We start from the raw sequence: 13,729 nt of genomic DNA, 5'->3' as shown, positions 1-13,729 counted from the left end.
ACTTGGCCTGCGGCTGACTCAGTATACCAGCCACTTCAAGTGTGGGGAAAGGTCTTTATACAAAGTCCTGGCTGGCGACAAGCTGGCCTCAAGGAGAACAAAGGAGCTGGTGGCTAGCATCGCAGACCGCTTTGGTTAGAATGGGGGCCATTTAACGGCATGAGTCTTTAGCAAGAACATGAAGTCCTTCAGGCAGGACAAGTGTGGCTGGGGCAGTGCCTCAGCCGAGGGTTCATGAACACAAACGCTGACCCCTTGGTGCCGTCAGCAGTGGCACCTAACTTCCGTGGCCCTGGCTCCTCATCTCTAAAATGACTTGGTGAGTTTCACATTTGGCCATTTTTAACTGCATGGGATAGATCAGGCGTGACCCCTCTTGAAAGTTTTCCCCACAAGATATATGGCCAGGATATATCTCTCAGGGCAGCAAAATACCATTAAAAGTCATAACTGCTGCTATATAACTTTTGTCTTTTAGTAGAAATTTCTACTCCTTGACTGACCTGTATTTGGTACATCTTTGATTTTTTTCTTTTTTGCAAGTAGATTTTTTTTTCCTCCTTTCAAACAGAATGGTTAATGTTTGACTTGCCTTTCCATAAGTGTCCTGGGAATCAGTTTCCATCCATTACTTCCTGCTGGTTTATTTCAAGCATGCTTTTAAGGAGTGAGGACAGATGAGTTCACGGGGACCTTGACCTTGTAGACCTGTGGCGATTGACAGAGCGAACTCGTCCCTGAGCAGCTGTCCTCAGTCAGCATCAAGTCTGTAGACACATAGCTATGCTCGTTGGATGAGCATTTAGAACCCTAATAAACCGCTTGGAGAGTCCCAGAGTCCAGAGGATCAGAGGATCAGACCACGCGACTATATGCTTTGTTATCGTTATTTCAATTTGTGTACTGTGTCCAAAGTTACGTTTTTAAAAGTCTCGATGCTTTCTGTAAAGAGATTGGTTGTAAGCACATTAAAGGTCGTTCGAGTGTTGTTCTCTGGTCATATGTCTTCCTTATCCTGTTTCAGCTCAGTTTTGTTTGAAAGTCTCTACAGCAACTCTTACATAATATCTGTTGCTGAAAGAAAAGCTGAACAGCCCTCTCTCCTAACCTGTGAGCTTTTTCTGACCCCTTCCACCTTCAGCAGTAGCTCGTCTTCCTCTCTGTGACCTGTCCCTTTGCATTCCCCACCCCCTCCCCTCAGGGTTCCTGAGACAGGAAGCCAGACTTGCTGGGGTCCCGTCAGCATCGGTGGTAGAGTCCTGTTTTAGAAATTTAAACTGAAATTTTAGAGATGCTTATTAATTCATCTAATAGTGACAGTAACGCCCATTACATGTTAACAGGAATAACGTTTTTGTGAAAGATGCCTGTCCATGAAAAGTTTTTTGACTCTCCAGTCGCGTAACTTGGTAGCAGGCTTTCTGAGCTGCGTAAGGTTGGAGATGGACGGCGAAGTGGTTGTGCTTTCGGGGGGACAGCTGTGGTCCTCCCCTCCCGAGAGGAGAGTCCCCGCCTCCCATCCCCAGAACACCAAAGCCTCTGTGTGGAGGCTGAATTCTCAACTCAGGCTCACTGGGGGCTTCCCGTGCCCCTTCTCCCATCGTCATCTTACCGATTTTTTCCAATACAACCGCAAACTGGCCTCCAGGGACACTCGGAGAGGGCTCCAAGGAGGAGTACTTTAAAATCTGTTTTGATGGGACTTCCCTGGCCGTCCGGTGGTCAGGACTCTGTGCTTCCACTGCAGGGGAATCCCTGGTCAAGGAACTAAAATCTCTCATGCCACTGGGTGGGGCCGAAAAAAACAACTTTTTAAAAATTCTTATGTAATTATTTTGTTGTTAGTTGTTCAGTTGCTAAGTCACGTCCAGTTCTTTGTGACTCCATTGACTACAGCACGCCAGGCTTTGCTGTCTTTCACTATGTCCCAGAGTTTGCTCAAACTCATGCCATCCAACCATCTCATCCTCTGTCGTCCCCTTCTCCTTTTGTCTTCAGTCTTTCCCAGCATCAGGGTCTTTTCCAGTGAGTGGGCTCTTCACATCATGTGGCCAGAGTATTGGAGCCTCAGCTTCAGCATCAGTTCTTCCAATGAGTATTTGGGGTTGATTTCCTTTAGGATTGACTGGTTTGATCTCTTTGCTGTCCAAGGGACTCTCTACAAGTTATTTTGTTGGGAATGGGAATTCCGCATCATCATTGCTTAGGGCCCAGGTGTCCAGGAAGATGGCGGCTCTGCAGAGAGGACAGTCGGATTGGTAGGATGTGGAGTCTGGAGGTGCCCGGAGTGCACTGTCCTCAGAGAGTAAGACTCCCTGAGCTATCCCCTCTCTAGCGCCGGCTCCTGTCCTGTGCTACAAGCTGGACACTTGGTGGGCACAGAGTGCCTCCCACCAGAGACCCACTGCTCTGGAGAGGGCAACCCAGCCTCAGCACTACAGCCATGGGGGGCCAGGTGCGCCCCTGTGGTGCTGCCCGTGGTGCTGTGCACTCAGGAGCCCCCCTGGGATCCTTGGGCAGCCCCACTAGGTGCCAGCAGCTCCCCATCTCCGGCAGTGACGAGCAAAAATGCCTCTTAACATGGCCCAGTGTCTCTTGGAGGCCAAAACGGCCCCGTGTCGCAGCCACTGCTCTAAAAAGCTCTCTGCACAAATCACGCACTCTTGCTTGTGAGTTGTGCCTGGCACACTGATGGGAAGAGCTGTGCTCAGATAGAGGGGCACCCACACCCCTTCACACCCTTCAGAATTCATGAGGGTCCCTGAGAGCTTTGACTGAGGTGGGCTATAACTACATATTTCATATCAGAAACTAAAAGAGAAAATTTTTTGTTATGCATTAATTTATTTAATACCTATACCACACCTATGGCGTGTTGACATAAATAGAATATTTTTCATCAGGAATGACTATTTACAAAAGTTCACTAGGAAAAATGGCATTGCTCTGTGTTTCTGCAAATCCCTGTAATATCTGGCTTAACTGAAGATAGCTGGTCTCCTGAGTCTGTGCCTGCATTCTGTCTGTTTTGATATCATATGTCAGTAGCAGGCAATGGCACCCCACTCCAGTGCTCTTGCCTGGCAAATCCCATGGGCAGAGGAGCCTGGTAGGCTGCAGTCCATGGGGTCGCTAAGAGTCGGACACGACTGAGCGACTTCCCTTTCACTTTTTACTTTCATGCATTGGAGAAGGAAATGGCAACCCACTCCAGTGTTCTTGCCTGGAGAATCCCAGGGACGGCGGAGCCCGGTGGGCTGTCGTCTATGGGGTCGCACAGAGTCAGACACAACTGACGTGGCGTAGCAGCAGCAGTAGCAGCAGCAGTCCGGTAGCCTGTGAGAAATCAGCAAAGTGATGGTTATAAAGACAAAGCATGTCTCAATGTTACCATAAAAATAGGAGACCCCCCCCCCAGGGGCCTCAGGGAGCCCACTCGGAGACCTGATGTTTAGACTACTCCTCTCATCCCTTTCCTGCTTTCGTCTTTGTATCTCCAACTCAAGTTCATTTGTTATGAAATTTAGAGGAAACTTTTTCTCACCATCCTGGAACGTGTTTTTTCCCTGTCTTTTCAATTTGCATAGCAGTTATCTGCTCTGCCAATTGTTTACCATGTATAGTGCCTTGGACAACTTTAATTTACCTGAGATTTACCTCCCCACTAGACCGAGACCTCGAGGCCAGCACTTTAACTGGATTCTTCTTTGCACTTGCCAGATGTGTTAGGACCTGGAGTCAAGAAGTACTTGTTGGTGGATTTTGAAAGTTTTCAGGAAGGAAGAGAGCTTCGAATCAATCAGCTGGCTGTTTTCTTTCTGATTCTGTAAATTTGAAAGAAAAAAATCTCTCTTGGTAAGAGGCTTATTTATGTATCGCCCCCTTGATCGTCTAAGGAAATTTTAATGCAGAATTTTCATTCAGTGTAATTTGTTTCAAATAAATAGCATTATATTAGAGCAGAAGATTGGGCCTTCCCAGTGGCTCAGCAGTAAAGAATCCTGCAACGCAGGAGCCACAGGAGACACAGGTTCAAACCCTGGGTTGGAAAAATTCCCTGGAGGAGGGCATAGCAACCCCCCCAGTTTTTTTGCCTGGAGAATTCCATGGACAGATAAGCTGGCATGCTACAGTCCATGGGGCCACAAAGAGTCGGACATGATGGAAGCACCTCAGCACACACACACACAAATCTGAAGCTTATCGTCTTAGGTGTTTTTTCTGATGTTTCTAAAGATTCTTGTAAAAGGTTTGGTTGGCCCTTGGATAACATGGGGGTTGGGGTGACTGTTTGCACAGTCAGAAATCCCAGCATAACTTAGAGTTGGCCCTTCATATCCACAAATCTGGGGTGCTTTATCGTTCTTTTTAAATTTATTTTGGGAATATTTCTCAGTAGATCATACGTATTTTATAAGTTGTGTGTGTACATATATAGAAAGAGAGACAAAAGTCGGAGTGTGTCTTGTCCTGTAAAGACGCTGGGGAAGACGAGAGGGAGGCCCTTGTGTCACCCATGAAGCGTGTTTTCTGTTATTTGTGAAGGGTCACAGCTGTTGCTCTCAGACATTGAGTAGAATTGGGGTAAGTTGGCCCCCGTCGTTCGCACTCAGCAGCCGCTGAATGGATGGGTCGAGGTGGGGCACGTTCTTGTAAAGAGCTCCCCCTACAGCCGTGGGCGAGGAAAGCAGAGGGTTTAAAGCAGACCCAGGAGCCCCCGAGCTCACGTGGGACGCGGGGTGTGGCGGTGGGCGTGGGGAGTGCCTCGTGGGTAAAGCCAGCGGAGGTCAGTGAGCACCCCCTCCTCTTCAGTAAAAGCTCCTCTGCCTGACGAGTTAGCCTGGAACTGACTTGTGTGAGATAACAGCAAGCATCCCTGTTTGTAGGAGCTCCTGGGTCAGCCTTCTCCCAGCGAGTGCAGGCCCAGAGCCCTGCCCATGGCGGTGGCGAGGTCACCCCCCGGCGAGGAGTGCAGGGTGAGTCAGTCTGCAGCAGCGTGAATCACGGGGATCTTTTCCTAAGTCACAGGGAAAATTCCTCTGAAAGATGGCAGCTCTCACAGCATCTCCGGTGTTTCCTTAAGTACTGGGCACTCGCCCAGGTCGGGACACGATGCTGTCTGGCTTGGCCCAGCGTTCTGGTAACAGCCTGGCGTCTTCCTGTCCGCCGGTGGTGTTGAGCCAAGTCTCCCCAGGCCCTGCTTGTAGGTCAGCTTCCAGAACAGCAGCTGCTGAGACATGCTGCTTCCCAAACCCCAGGCACAGCGTCATCTTCGTTTTCTCCACCTGGGGGCGGGAGAGAGCCGGCCTGGAAGTAAACGCTCCAAGAGGGGAGGAAGAAAATCTCTCAGTTGGAGGACTTCACGTTTTCCTCTGTCATGATGGAAGCATTGGTTGCTCAGTCGTGTCTGACTCTTTGCAACCCCATGGACTACAGCCCACCAAGTTCCTCCATCCATGGGACTCTCCAGGCAAGAATACTGGAGTGGGGTGCCATTTCCTTCTCCAGGGGGGTCTTCTCAACCCAGGGATCGAACTCGGGTTTCCTGCATTGCAGGCAGATTCTTTACCGTCTGAGAAGACTTTATCATAAGTGGGTTTTTTTTTTATATCGATTTATTTGACTCCAGCAGCTTTAGTTCCCGCGTGTGAGAGCTTCCCTGCGTCATGTGGGATCTAGGTCCCTGACCAGGGACCAGACCCGTGCCCCCTGCGCTGGGAGTGCAGAGTCTTAGCCACTGGACCACCAGGGAACCCTATATGTGTTTTTTTAAAGATGAGCTTGAGCAAGGCTCTAAAGGGGCTTTGTGTGTGCATGCTAAGTCACTTCAGTCGTGTCCGACTCTGTGCAACCCCATGGACTGCAGCCCACCAGGCTCCCCCGTCCCTGGGATTCTCCAGGCAAGAACACTGGAGTGGGTTGCCATTTCCTTCTCCAGGGCATGAAAGTGAAAAGTGAAGGTGAAGTTGCTCAGTCGTGTCTGACTCTTAGCGACCCCACGGACTGCAGCCCACCAGGCTTCTCCCCATGGGATTCTCCAGGCAAGAGTACTGGAGTGGGGTGCCAGTGCCTTCTCCGAAAGGGGCTCTAGTTCCGACCTGAAGCTGGTTTTGGCCGACGGGAGTAGCAGTGTGCCTGGCACCACTGAGGCGTTAGACCTGCGCCGCCCAAGAGTTAGCTGCTCAACACACGCAGCTACGTGTAAATTAACAAAAATGAATCAGATTCAGAAGTTCAGTTCCTCAGTCATACCAGCCGCATTCCACGTGCTCAGTGGCCACATCTGGCCATGGGTGCCCTGCTGGACAGCACAGGGAGCAGGTCCCACTTCGCAGGAAGTTCTGCTGGACAGAGCGGCCTCAGAGCCCAGCAGCAGCTTTCAAAATACTTCCAGTGTGAGCGCTTTGAACTTGTTAGCTGTCCCTCTTCTTACTATAAAGGATCAAACCTAGGATTAAATTTAAGGGACAAGAAGACATATAAACTGACCAAAAGAGCAAATGGGTAAAATTAGAGAAAAGAGGCAGGTGACAAGGGGATGTGAGGTGGGAAAGAGGCCCCACCTACCTCCTAAAACCCCACCCCTGGTGCTCAGCCCTAGGCCACGCCCTCCCCATCAGAGTGGACCCAGGGAGTGGACCCAGGGCGGCCCTGGAGTAACAGCAGCCTCGTGTCCTTCTCGTCTTTCTTTTTAGACATTTATCTTTATTTGTGGGTTGCGGGTGGCGGGGATCAGAACAAACTTGGTTTTAAAAAAAAAAGAGTCCAGAAGTCTGCAGTTTCTCATTTTCCTTGATCTACTCTGAACCCTGCATCCTAGAGCAGGGCTAGTCTGGTTCCTTCCAGATCTAACGGGCGCAGTGCTGCATGCTGAGAGAGAGAGCCTGGGCTCTAAAGGGCGAGGCTTTCTGCTTGTGGGGTGAGCCTCATCTCTCCCAGAGTCATCTTCCTCGCCTCAGCTAGCATTCTCTTGGTCTCTTGTCTCTCTCTTTCCTTCCTGACACATTGTCTTATTTTATTCAAATACCAGTCTGCTCACACATGGTCCAGGAACACCCACAGAATTGTTGTTCAGTTGCTCAGTCGGGTCTGACTCTGCGATCTCAAGACTGCAGCACACCAAGCTACTGTGTCCTTCACCATCTCCTGGCGTTTGTTCAAACTCATGTCCTTTGAGTCGGTAATGCCACCCAGCCATTCATCCTCTGTCGTTCCCTTCTCCTCCTGCCTTCAGTCTTTCCCAGCATCAGGGTCTTTTCCAATATGTCAGCTCTTCACATCAGGTGGCCAAAGTATTGGAGCTTCAAATTCAGCATCAGTCCTTCCAATGAATATTCACGGCTGATTTCCTTTGAGACTGACTTGTTTGATCTCCTTGCTATCCAAGGGGCTCTCAAGAATCTTCCTCAGCACCAGTTTTTCGGCTCTCAGCCTTCTTTATGGTCCAACTCTCACATCCATACAGGACTGCTGGAAAAACCATCGTTTTGACTATATGGACCTTTGTTGGCAAAGTGATATCTCTGCTTTTTAATATACTGTCTAGGTTTGTCATAGCTTTTCTTCGAAGAAGCAAATGTCTATTAATTTCATGGCTGCTGTTACCATCCGCAGTGATTTTGGAGGCCAAGAAAATAAAGTCTCTCACTGTTTCTATTGTTTCCTCATCTATTTGCCATGAAGTGATGGGACCGGATGCCATGATCTTACATTTTTCAATGTTGAGTTTTAAGCCAGCTTTTTCACTCTCCTCTTTAACCTTCATTAAGAGGCTCTTTAGTTCCTCTTCACTTCCTGCCATTAGAGTGGTATCATCTGCATATCTGAGGTTGTTGATATTTCTCCCTGCAGTCTTGATTCCAGCTTGTGCTTCATCCAGCCCAGCATTTCGCGTGATGTACTCTGCATATAAGTTAAATAAGCAGGGTGACAGTATACAGCCTTGACGTACTCCTTTCCCAATTTGGAACCAGTCCATTGTTCCATGTCCGGTTCTAACTGTTATTTCTTGACTTGCATACAGGTTTCTCCCATCTCTTTAAGAATTTTCTACAATTTGTTGTGATCCACACAGTCAAAGGCTTTAGCATAGTCAATGAAGCATATGTAGACATTTTTTGGAATTCTCTTTCTTCTCTGTGATCCAGTGGATGTTGGCAATTTGATTTCTGGTTCTTCTGCCTTTTCTAAATCCAGCTTGTACATCTGGAGGTTCTCAGTTCACATACTGTTGAAGCCTCTCTTGGAGGATTTTGAGCTCTACCTTGCTAGCATGTGAAATGAGCACAGTTGTATGGTAGTTGGAACATCGATGTAATAAAGCAGATATAATCACATATGAAAGATTGGTCTTCAGACATCATATCCAGTGATGCCACACTTGCCCACAGTCTCCCCAACATAAAGCCATAGTCACGCCTTGGTGGCCACTAAGCCATTCACAGAGCTTCCTTAACTGCACTGTCCGAAGCTGCTGGTCTAAATAGCTGTAGAGATCTCAGCAGGAGATGGAGGAACCAGCTCAACCTTGGCATAGCACCCAAGCATGGCCAGTCCAGGCTTTGAGTAAGTCACAACAGCTTTGACCATGCCTCGGCCTACCCGCAAGGTTACCGACAGTCTGGACTGTGGTTCTCTGGTGGAAAGCACGTCGCCCCGCCTGGCCAGCCGAATGGCCATCGTGTTTTATGTTGCAGGCTTCTGTTCAGTAGATGCACTCAGTCACCCAGCAGGCACGTTCTGAGGCCCCGCTGCGTGCTGAGCACCACCGTAGGTGCTGGGATTCGACGCGGGACACAGCAGGGCTCCCGCACGCGTGCAGCTTGCTTTCAGTGAGTTCCGTGTACTCTCTTGTACCTAAGGGGCAGCGGCTGCACTGGCGTGGGACCGCCTCGTGCTGGGCAGAGCTGCGGTCCCGGGGCTCCGGACACCAGCAGCTCCCGCTGGTCCTCGTGACACCGAATCCAGGTGTGTCACGTGTCCAGACACCCCTGGTGGGCAGGACCACCTCTGGCTGCCCTGCGCTGGAAGCCAGGAGGCTGCTGCAGGTGGTCAGGGACAGTCTCCCCAGGGGGACGAGGGCAAAGGTGAGACCCGAGAGTGCAGAAGGAGCCAGAGATGCAGAGATCTGGGAAAGGGTGTTCCAGCCAGAGGAAGCAGCTAGTACAAAGGCCCAGGCGGGAGGGAGCTGGGTGTGTCCACCAGAAAGAAGGCCAGCCGGGCTAGAGAGAAGCGAAACACGTCGAGGAGGAGTTTGGAAAGAGGGTGCACAGGCTCGCCCAGCAGGCTCTCAGGCTCATCCGCAGCACCTTGGATTCTTACTCTAAGATGATGGGGTGAGCAGGGACGTGAGATGATCCAACCTAAGTGGTTCCAAAGACCTCTGCACCTGCTGGGTAGGAACCAGAGGGCTGAGAGTGGGAACAGGGAGGCGCGAGAGTGGGACAGGGAGGCGCGAGAGTGGGACAGGGAGGTGCGAGAGTGGGACAGGGAAGCGTGAGAGTGGGACAGGGAGGCGCAGGAGTGGGAACAGGGAGGCGTGTTTCAGGTTGAAGACCCAGCCCCTCAGATGCCGGGGTTCCTCGTCCACGCTTGGGAGGATGAGGCTGGGCCCGGCTGGCCGTGGGCATTGCACTTGAGTGGGCTTGTCAGCTGACCGCTGGCTTCACAGGCCTGAGCTGAGAGCTGGCCCTCGTGGCTTCTGACCCCTGAAGGAGAATGCAGACAGCTGTGCTCTGCGGGGCCGGCTCCTACCCTCACAGCCTTCGTTTTTTCCTGGACAGTCTGGTTTCTTCGGAGAATGCCTTTCTTCCCTCACAGACAGCCGGTTCTCCAGTGTCACGCACACTTGGTTCAGTAGCTGTGGATGGTCAGCATTCAGTCCAAAAAGTAATCTCCTTTTCAGCCCCATATCTCTTCTTTTAAAGTTTGTTTTGTTTTGCTTTGTTTTTGGCTGTGCTCCTGGCGTGTGGGATCTTAGTTCCGCCCCCAGGGATCGAGCCTGTGCTCCCGGTGTTGGACACACAGTGTTAACCACTGGGCTGCCAGGGAAGTCCCTTCAGCCCCAAACTTCACTCCTGCGCACACTGCCCAGAATTTCTGAGTCTGGGGGCTCTGTGGAAGCAGGTCCACCCGCCTTTTCCTGCCAGCCTCACCCGCTGTGTGGTTTCCAGAGCGAGGTTGCCCGGGTCTCGCTTCGTTGGCCCCACCCCTCCGTCTGCTTTCTACTCTCGAGACATCTGGGGAGCGAATGCTGTCTCGTCCTTAGATGCCCAGCGACTCCTCGTGCAGGTCTTGTGACTGGAGGCTGTGACTTTCACGCCTTCACTGTCACGTGTTTAAGACCTACACCGTTAAGTGTGAGTGCAGGCCTGACCTCCGTCAGGAAACTCTCTTCTGTTCTTCCTTCCTTCTCACCCCTCATCCAGGGGTAATTGGCAACTACTCATTGCTGCCATTGTAGCAAGTGAGCAGCCATGGCCAGTAGGTGAATACATGGGTGCGGTTGTGTTCCAGTAAAACTTTGTTTGCAAAAACAGGTAGGGGGCCTGATTTGGCCCATGGGCCATAACTCACTGACCCCTGGCTTAGTGGACTCCAAATCAGGTTCCGTGCTTAAAAGAAACCCTTTGGTGAGGGCACTTACGCTGCCTGGTGAGTTTCTGGGCTCTGCTCTGAAACCTGTGGAGACTGTGCTCTGTGAAAGAGATATGAAAGAGTGGGGTCTTTGACCCCACTCCCCACCTAGATGCCATTGAGAGGCCAGTGATTTGGCCCTGCTCAAATGAGCGATAAATGTCTTTCAGCTAATTGTGAATTTTTTTAATTGCAGTGTTTGAATGGCAGGAAAGAGGTGCTTGTTTAGGAGTGATCCCCTATATGGGGAAACATCTAGGAATGAGGCTTTATCACAAATCCAGTTGTCTGTTTTGCTGTTTGAATGAAATATCTCAGAATACTAAGAAGCTGACAAATACCCATATATCTGCTGTCCACATTCTTCTTCACTCTGATTTTATGGGGGTGCAGTTGCCTGGCTGCATAGAAAGTTGGGGATTTGGGCATATTGCTGGGTCCAGAGACCTTCAGACTTGATGCACCCCACATTAGAAACTGCTGGGGACCGCTTTTCCTGAGGGTGAGGAAGCCCTTCCACCTTCCGAGGTGCAGCCTGGGCTGCTTGCAAGACCTGGGAAGGGGGGCGTCTCGTGCCCCCAGCAGACATGCCTCTTGCTGTGCCCCTCCCTGGGGGCGCAGCAGTGTGCAGGGGCTGGGCAGGGGGCGCCTGACTCCCCCTCCCAGCCCTCCAAGACCCCACTGCCAAGGCCTCAAGGGTCCCGACAACTGGCAGTGATAGACACCGCGCCCCCCAGAGTCCGCGCAGCCCTGCTGTAAAGAGGCCCTGAGCTGAGAAGAGTGGGCCTGGCACCCGCTTCACTGACGGGGCTTCATGCGAGTCTCAGGGCATCCCGAGGCCCCCACGTCCCACCTGGAAACGCAACTGCCTCTGACGTGGTGGTGGGCGTGTGCACCCTCGCTTTGGAACCTCCGGAGCCCGCTAAATTGCAGCAACGTCCAGTGGAAGGAAAAGGGCAGCTCTTTTGATAAATAATTCTGAGTTTGATAAACTTCCCATCGGGACTTCTCTGGCCGTCCAGTGGTAGAACTCCATGCTTCCACGGCAGGAGGCGCAGCTTCCGTCCCCAGTGGAGGAGCTGGGATCCTGCGGGCCACACAGCGCGTCCAAATGTTAGTAACGATGATCGTTTCCCATCACTGATCCAAAACAAACGAGGCTGAAGCCAGTCTTGGAGCACCTCTCGCCTCACTGAGTGAATACGTAAAAACGAAACTGCCCATCACCTCCTTTCCTGGAGTGGCAAAGAAGGGAAGAAGTTAGTCTGCTTAGATCTTACCCAAGTCAAGTAGCTTAGACAGTATCGTTCTTCTTTAGAAAAATTTCTTGTAATTCCGAGACGGACAATCGAGTTTTTATTTTGCGTGTAAACACCTGAACCGAGGAAGCAGCCCGTTGTCTGTCACTGACTGTTGAGCCGACTCGAGCGCCTTCTCGCGCCAGAGCCCAGAGCAGCCTTGGACGTGCACGCCCGTGACTCCAGGGCTGCTGTGAGTGAGTCCGTCTGGAAGGATGAAGGCCCTTTGGGAGCGCTGGGTTAGCGGCTGTGGCGTGTTTCTCTCTCTTCCACACCGGTTCCTCCCTTGTACATGACTGGCACTGTCCTTGACATGCGCTGGCGTTCACAGTTCAAAAGTCCAAGAGCTGCCAGTCTTCTTTTGGAGGGGAGACCACCGTCCCAGCGCCAGACCCTGTTTAGAGGTCAGTGGAGGATCACAGGACAAAGAAGCTCCTGGTTCTGCCTGGGGTGAGGGCAGGGGGTTCCGTAAACAAGCCAAAAAGGAACAGATGACATCCTTTTTTGTATGTGGTAAAAGATACCCAACACGAAACGTACCCCGAGTGACGCTCTGTACGCTCACCGTGCTGTGCAGCCGTCACCACCGTCTAGTTGCAGACACTGTCCTCACCCCCGAAGGGAAGCCCCTAAGCGTCGAGCCTTCGCTTTTCACCTCCCCCACTGCCAGGCCCTGACAGCCACTCACCTGCCGTCTCTCCGTGGATTTTCCTGTTCTGGTTGCTTCTTACAGATGGGATCATACAATATATGGCCTTTTGTGGCTGGCTTCTTTCATTGCACATGGTGTTTTCAAGGTCCATCTGTCTTGCAGCCTGTCTCTGTACGGCACTGCTTTTCGTGGCCGAGTAATACTCCGATGTGTGGATATGCCATATTGTGTGTTATCGTTTGAGAGACACGTGGGCTTTCCTGCCTTTGGTTGTTGTGAACAGTGCAGCTGTGAACACTGGTGTGCAAGGTTTTGCTTCACACCACTTTTTCAGTTCATTTGGCTATATACCTAAGAGTGGGCAAAAGTCCCTTTTGCCAAGTGAGGAAACGTTTTCATAGGTTCCAGAAATTAGGATATGAGCGTTTTTCAAGGGTCACTGTCATCAACCTATGTATATACATCAGCCCTATAGTCAGAAGTTCGAAAGAAGATGCAGGGAATTAGGTGTATCTGTGAAATCTCCAGAAAAAGAGCATCGGTGGGGTGGGATGTAACCACAGACTCCAGCGGCTTGTGAGCGATTGAGTTGTTTTCTAGTAGTGTGAAAGAGACTGCCCCGAGCAAAACTTGCCTTTTTCATGTGTATTTTTCCCTTTCTAATTGTGCTATAAACTACAACTGTTTGACATACATATTTGTTTTTGTCTTCATTTTGGAAACAGATTCCCAGCAGGAAAAACAGCCTTATTGCTGCCCCGTCTGCAGCGTCTAGTAAAATAAAAGTACCAGCCCCTCAGCCCATAGTGAAGAGAGACAGACGGCAAAACTCTTCCAGGTTTAGCGCCAGCAATAACAGAGAACTTCAAAAACTACCGTCTTTAAAAGGTAATTTTTATTATTCATCTTGTGAAAGTTAAAGTTTGCCCACCTAGGGGTAAGGAGCAACGTTTTGATGGTTTGCTAGCTTCTTATACTTTTGCTGTGTTTAAATTCTGTAGGGTTATTTTTTTTTCTTTATTGAGTTTTTTCAGGTTGAATGCCACTAACTTAACCAACTAATATTTCAAATTACAGAGCTGTTTACGATGAAAATGTAATCGTGAGTACATTACGGGTGTAAAATACTTAACACACACAGAGC

General features: G+C 50.5%; 1 long non-coding RNA gene across 1 annotated transcript in view; it reads left to right on the top strand.

The window, feature by feature from the left end:
• The window catches only part of LOC104996945, a 16,622-nt gene extending 3,227 nt beyond the window's left edge, over positions 1-13,395 (top strand). Inside the window, exons 3-4 of the long non-coding RNA XR_826266.1 lie at positions 3,721-3,855; positions 13,311-13,395. This is a non-coding gene — a long non-coding RNA (uncharacterized LOC104996945). The remainder of the gene's footprint in view (positions 1-3,720; positions 3,856-13,310) is intronic.
• The last annotated feature ends 334 nt before the right edge of the window (positions 13,396-13,729 follow it).

This window comes from Bison bison, unplaced genomic scaffold (assembly GCF_000754665.1).
Source record: "Bison bison bison isolate TAMUID 2011002044 unplaced genomic scaffold, Bison_UMD1.0 scf7180017864302, whole genome shotgun sequence".
Taxonomy (NCBI): Eukaryota; Metazoa; Chordata; class Mammalia; order Artiodactyla; family Bovidae; genus Bison; species Bison bison.
The sequence above is the reverse complement of the archived record's forward strand: the minus strand, read 5'-3'. Positions and strand labels throughout refer to the sequence as shown.